Here is a 7458-nt window from a genome sequence, read left to right as displayed (position 1 = left end):
TGGGTACAGCCATACCTGATGTGCAGTGTCGTAGGAGTGATGAAGGTCACAGCTTTTCTTACTGTAGAAAATTCTATTTCAAGACCATTAATGCTGATTGTGAACTTCACAAGTACTGCCAAGTCCTTTCCCTTTTGGATATCAGTGACTTTGCTCTCTCCAGCTGCCAGACATAGCCTCCTAAATGCAAACAACTTTAAAATAACATTTCTTCCCGGGCACAAAATAACAAAAGCCAGGTTTTCTGAGAGAAGCATAAAGCCTTAATTTGGGCTCTGCCTCTGAACCATTTTAGAATTTCATAAAGTGAAAGAGCATTGGTCAGCCATTGTCTTTTCAAAGCATTTGATCTAATGTTGTTTTGTCCTTGGATTGGGTGGGAAAGTCTTCCCATTATAATACTAATAAGAAAAAAAATACTTCCTGAAAATGAAATCCTGTCAAATTTGATGTTTTGTTTTCTAGTCACAAGGGTAGACTGCTTATTCTAGGAGTAGCTGGAACGTGGGGAGCAGAGGAACTTGAAAGAAAAACAGAGTTAGAGTTGTGTTCAGTAGGTAATATTATTAAAAATAAAATCATTTTGTAGCCTGTCATCTTGATGTTATGAAACCCAGTAGCATGTTTTTTTCCCTTTCAAATGAATTTTGTTTTTAATAAGTTTGGCTAAAAGTATAAATGCTTTTGGTGAGGTCAACTTGAACTTGTGGCTTTTCTTAGCCTTTGGGGTCTACACCTCAGAGAGTTTTCTGTTTTTATTGGAAGTTTAGATTTTGTTGACTGAGCTGGGAGTTTCTTTGTGAGAGCACTGAGTCCTTTAATGTTTTCTTTTTTGGTCTCTTTTGCTGTTTAAAAGAATGACTTGAGGATAAATTTGGTGCCTTGGATAGATAAATAAATCTGACAAAATTACAAATGACTCAGTTAACTGGAGCAGGAAGGGGAAAATAATAGTGAATTAGTTTTAAAAGGAAAATACACCCCTCAGTAAAATGCATGAAACCCTAACAAATACAAATGCCACTCAGAAAAAAAAAGTTTAATTTTTAAGGAAAGAAAATAGTCAATTCATCCTAGTGCTAAAAAACAACCAAATCAAAAAAAAAAGTTGTGATAATATCTTCCCATGTGATATATTATAGTTAACTTTATACCTTATGAAATATTTCAAGTTTTATTTATGTAATAAATCTATTTTAGTATGTTAATACAATAATTGAATTGTATAACTGCTATATTTCATTAGAAATTAGAATTTTTATTAGAAATTTATGATTTTAAAAAGAGTAAGTCACAAATACCATAATTTGACTATGAAAGAAAGAGCTGACTTTACAAATTCAGACTGGCTGAGAAAATCAGACCTTGACTGTGTAAAAATAAGAATGTTTGTCTGATGCATGTAACATATGGGTGCTCATAGAAGAGATGCGTATTTTCAGGGGTGACTGTATTCATTGGCTGAGAGAAAGTGACGTAGGACATATAATTGCCTGGCCCCCTTTTGTGCCTCCTATTGTGAGTAGAAGAGAATCTTCTAAAAAGATAAACAAAAGTTCTTTACTTCTGTTCAACTCACATAATTTTGCCTCAGGATGATTCATTTTTTTATAAATATTATGAGGCTTGGGGTGTCAGATTAGTCACCATAGTAAGCACAGTAAGCATAGTAAGCATAGTAAGCATGATAGCTTGCTCTGTTTATGCACTCTCTATAACAGTCACTATACATAGTATTTATACATTATCCATTTGTAAAGAATATCTGGGTAATATTTAAAGAAAAAGCATTTCCTTAGTAACTCAAAAGACATTTAAGTCCTTTAGAGTGTGAGGTAATTTTGAGTTTTAAATACATGAACTACATGTATATGGAAATGTACATGGAATAGGGCTAGATAGATTATTAAAATTTTGAATTAACTCTAAACTTTTAGATATACTTAAGCGAGATCTAAATTGACACAAGTTTTTGATCTTTAAAGTGGGAACAGTATTTACCTCATGAGGACTTTTGGAGATACATTAACATGATAAAGAGCTTAGAATAATACCTGGTAATATGGTAGGTGTTTAGACAGCATGTTACAGAGGAAAAAGCATGAGCTTTGTGGGTTGGAGGTTGGGTAGTAGAGAGTTAATCTTACCTTGTTTAGACTATATCTCCAACACCCGCAAACTTGCAATCTTGGCCAAGTTCTTAAAGGTTTACTCTTTTCATCTGTAAAATACAACAGTACAACAGCTCATAAGATATGTGTGAGGATTATACAAGACCTAGTAGGTGATCACTCCTCTCTCATAGCTTAGTCTTGAAACAAGAACTATGGGATCAATTAAAATAAGGATTACACATACACACAGAATGTTGTCTGAGGCCATTCACAGCTCTTCATTTAGCTATTCTATTTACTGTCCTGAGGAATCTTTAATGTAATTACTATGTTGGTTTTGGGCTCTACACATAGCAGTAGGATAAGAGAATAGTCTTTGGTGTCAAGTAGATCTGATTTCAAATCCTCATACTGTCATTCAGTATCTCTCTTCCAGTTTTAAAGATTATCCTTGTAGTTTTAAGAAGCATGCTAAAAATTTAAATGATTAACATAGCAAAAGACCCAGTGCTCTATTCTAGCAGACCCTGAGAGCTTCCTTCAGAGAGGTAGATAAAATCAAGTTTAAAGCATCAAGAATTCATCAGCTAATGCAGTCAGTTGTTAGACTTCTAAGATGCCCCCCAATACTCCCTGCTGCCTGGTTGCACCTGCTGTTCTGTAATATCCCCCCCCAGTGTGTTGATCTCTTTCTCTCATTCTTCTCATTTGCTGCTGTGATGAAACAAGCTGCCATCTTGTGAGCCCTTACCTTGGTGCAGCCTTGTGAGTCTAGATCCCTGACCCATAGAAACTATGAGAAAATCAATAGACTTGTTTTAAGTCTATTGATTAATAAATTTGCAGATGATTTGCTATGTAGCAATATACAAATAACACAGATGAGTAGGACAAGATGACTAAAATTAGGCTGGAATTCATAGACTAAAACTGAAAAAGTGAATTATTTATGTTTTGTTTTCAAATACAAATCAAACATAAACCTTTTACACTGCCATGAAATTTTTTAGACCATCACAACTACTTTAGTGCCTTTGCCCAATTTTTTTGAGCCCTTAATTTAACAGTTATTTGTTCCCAAAAGTTTTACTTAATTTGGAAATTCTTAAATATCTCTCTAAGTTGAAAATGAGAAGCCAATAGAGACAAGTCACACTGAAGAGCCTTCAGTCCCCATATAGTATCTGTACCATCAGCAACAGCTGCAATAGAGAGTCTAATAGCATAAGGAGCCATTATGACAGGCAGATATATTGTACTTTAATTAGGAAAAAGTTCATCTTTTTTTTTCTTTTTTTTTCCGGTACGTGGGCCTCTCACTGTTGTGGCCTCTCCCGCTGCGGAGCACAGGCTCCGGACGCGCAGGCTCAGCGGCCATGGCTTACGGGCCCAGCCGCTCCGCGGCATGTGGGATCCTCTCGGACCGGGGCACGAACCCATGTCCCCTGCATCGGCAGGCAGACTCTGAACCACTGCGCCACCAGGGAAGCCCTCATCTTTTTTATACAGCTCAAAAATCTCATAAAAGACAAATAGAAGTAAATCTAATGCTGAAATTATCATCCTAAAATTGACAAAAATTGTTTTAAGAGATTTTTCATAACCCCTTTCCTCAGTGTAGAGAGTTTTTCTCATTCATACTGAGACAAACTAAAACAAATCAGATTGCTCAGTGTTGTGTATTACAATGAAATTGCCAAGCCCTTCGCTTTCACTGGATTGGCACTGGCAGTACTCTTTGCTCCCAATGATCCAAAAAGCTTCCTGTCTTGCAAACCACGAAGTCTGAACAAATGCCAGTTTGCCTCGGAGAGCTTCAGAGTCAACATCTCAGAGAGCAGATTAATTACCCTGTGGGGCTCCCAGCCTCTCCTTGGCCAGGTCTCGAGTCAACCAGAGCAGAGCAGCCCTCATTTAGATCATCAGGCTTTGGAAGTGGATCTTTGAAACTTGCTTGGGCTTGCACTCTAGTTTGTAGTACTCATGCTATATATATTTAAATGAATATATTTTAAAATTGTATGTCTAAATTTATTTATTTATATATATACATTTTTTTCCACTCTGATCTGTTTTCAAAGAATTAATGGCACCCAATGTCCTAGCAAGAGCAAGACTATTCCAGAGCCAGAATCAAGTCATGAGAAATTGTTCTCCTCTAGCAAATATATTAACAGAGAGTCACTTCAAAGGGATATATCTACCCAGACTTAGAGCTCTACTCTATGTCATACTGAAGGTTCTGTCTGAAAAATGTAAAAGTCAGTCATTCATTTTTTTTTAGGTATTCTAAGTTGACCAGAGCACTGCACTAATTGACAGCAAAACGCTGGACTTAATACCTCTGAGGGCTCCTGGATTCCTTCTGTTCTGTGGCCACAGACTGAATCCCTAACTATAGCCAGATGTTTTATCAATGAGCAAGACCACAAATCTATTACCAATACTACAAAAACAATCTCAGTGTCTGATATATTTCAATACTAATGATAGTTCATAAATAGCATCTTCAAATGCAAAAAGAAAATTTCTTTACAGATCTATTGACTGGTTTCATTTACATTTTCATGGTACTGATTGGTTTACAGATTTAAATGAGGACTTCTTTTGGTCTCATGTTGACATGCCCCATTTCCCCAACAGCCCAAAAAGTCTAGCTCACATAAACAAGAAATAATCCCTAGCTTTATATAAATTATTATATAGTTATGCATTCATGAGAATACAGCAAAAATATAATTTCAGTCTGGTAAAAACCAATTTAATTTTTATTTACTTCTGTAATATTTTACAGGTATTTCCATTCTTCCACTTATTATATTGAAAATATTAAAACTGATATTAACTACATTCCCAGTTAGCCTTTATCACACTTCTATGTTTCACTCAGAATATGTCAAGGAAGCAAATATTTTGGGGGAGCTAATGTAATGATATTTGAAAATTATCTTCTTTACATAAGAATAAAGTATAATTTATTTAATTTCAACTAGTAGAGCCAAATTTTGATACTGTAATGGAAGAGTAAAAGAAGTTTGGGTAAACTAGAAGCTTCAGAAAAGTAGCTTTATAAATAACTCAATTTCATTTCTTTTTATGGCTGAGTAATATTCCACTGTATATATGTACCACATCTTCTTTATCCATTCATCTGTCAACAGACACTTCGGTTGCTTCCATGTCCTGGCTATACATATAGCTGGTTCACTTTGTTGTGCAGCAGAGGCTAGCACAACATTGTAAAGCAATTATACTCCAATAAAGATGTTAAAAAAAAGTAGCTTTATAATTTATTTTAATATCTGCAATAACTTGAAGTATAGTAATCCACAATATTTATCTCCAAAATCACAATGATTCATCATGAAGAAAAAACTGAGGGGAAAAAATTTTTATTGGTGCCAAAATAAATGTTTTCTATGTTTTATTCTTATATCAAGAGTCTTAACAATGTTTGCACCATCTACTTCTGAGATTTTATACCAAGAAATATAACCTAAAGTGAGAAGGAAACTACCCAGATTTATTTGATGGAAAATTATTTATAATAGAAAAAAACAAAATTAACTAAATGTTTAATAATTGGTAGATAGCTAAATAAACTGAGATAATATGCAATTAATTTTTTTCCCACAGATATTTACTTATTTCCCCTTATATGCCAGGTATCATGCCTGTCCCTGGGTATATAGCTGTGAACATGGAAGGCTACAATCCTAATACCATAAAGCTTATTTTATTAAAAATGATGTTTATGAAACTTTGTACCAAGGTGAAATGTGTAGAATGGTTAGTAAAAAATTTATGTAACATAAAAAACTGTTTATGTAATATGATCATAGCTATGAACAAATTAGGTATAGAAAAACATTAGAGAGTATAACTGAAATGCTCATTGTACATTTCTTTGTGTAACTGGATTTTGAGTGTCTTCATTTATGTTAATATCAATGAATAATAATATCCTAACATTCTTGTAATAAATTATCATGTTTATATCAAAAAAGACTGTGTCTTTTTTGTCATAACAAAGTCATAACAAAGTTTCTTGGAAAACTTCAAAACTGAATTCAAGGCAATTGAATAGATCTCTAAAAGTTAAAAACAAGATACAGAGGGTAGAAAAACATGCAAATTTTTTTTCATTTTGTTATTTGTTCAGTTTCATTGGGGTACATTTAATATTTAAAATTGCACTTATTCAGTTCATATATTTTGATGAGTTTGGACATATGCATATACCCATGGTACCATCATCACAATCAAGGTAATAAACATATTATTACCTATTAAGTGGTAAGAACACAACATGAGAGCTACCCCCCTAACAAGACTTTACATGCACAACACCATATTGTTAACTACAGGAACTTTCCATCACTCTACTTTTCTGTATTTGCTGAATTCTTTTTTTTTAAATATAAATTTATTTTATTCATTCATTTATTCATTCATTCATTTATTTTTGGCTGTGTTGGGTCTTCATTGCTGCCTGCAGGCTTTTTCTCTAGTTGCGGCGCACAGAGGCTACCCTTCATTGTGGTGCATGGGCTTCTCATTGCGGTGGCTTCTTTTTGTTGCAGAGCATGGGCTCTAGGTGCGTGAGCTTCAGGAGTTGTGGCATATGAGCTCAGTAGTTGTGGCTCGCAGGCTCTAGAGCATGGGCTTAGTAGTTGTGGCACACAAGCTTAGTTGCTCCACGGCATGTGGGATCTTCCCAGACCAGAGCTTGAACCCATGTCCCCTGCATTGGCAGGTGGATTCTTAACCACTGAGCCACCAGGGAAGTCCCTGTATTTGCTGAATTCTATATAATGAACATATTTTAAATGTGGAAAATAGCATAACCTTATTTCTAAAACAAAAATAATAACTGAACTTGAGGAATAACTGTTCTGCTTCACTCTCATCTTCCTATTGAAATATTGATGAAATCCTGAGATGTTGGAAGAGTTTCACAGCACAGTAAGCTCTGAGCAATGATTCGTTAGTTTATTTGCATCACACATCCACCCCAGCCTCACTTCCACTAACTGAAAGTCTTTGAGGCAGAACTGCGGGGTTTCCACCTACTCTGAACTGTCTCCATCTACCTCAGAAACATAAGGCTTCTGCAAGAAAAGAGGAGAGAAAACATCCTCTCTATAATTTTCTGAGGTTCCGGAGCGATCTCAGCCTCCATCTTTTAGTATTTATTTTTCCATATCTACTTCTGAAGACAAAACTTGACATGTGATATAGGATTGCATCCTGGGAGAGAAATTCAGTCCTCTGAAGGGACAAACACGGGAGACTGTAAGATTGGACATTGTGGACCTCTAGTTCTACAGTCTCTCACCCGCAG

Source organism: Lagenorhynchus albirostris, chromosome 6 (genome assembly GCF_949774975.1).
Source record: "Lagenorhynchus albirostris chromosome 6, mLagAlb1.1, whole genome shotgun sequence".
Taxonomy (NCBI): Eukaryota; Metazoa; Chordata; class Mammalia; order Artiodactyla; family Delphinidae; genus Lagenorhynchus; species Lagenorhynchus albirostris.
Note: the sequence above shows the minus strand (reverse complement) of the source record.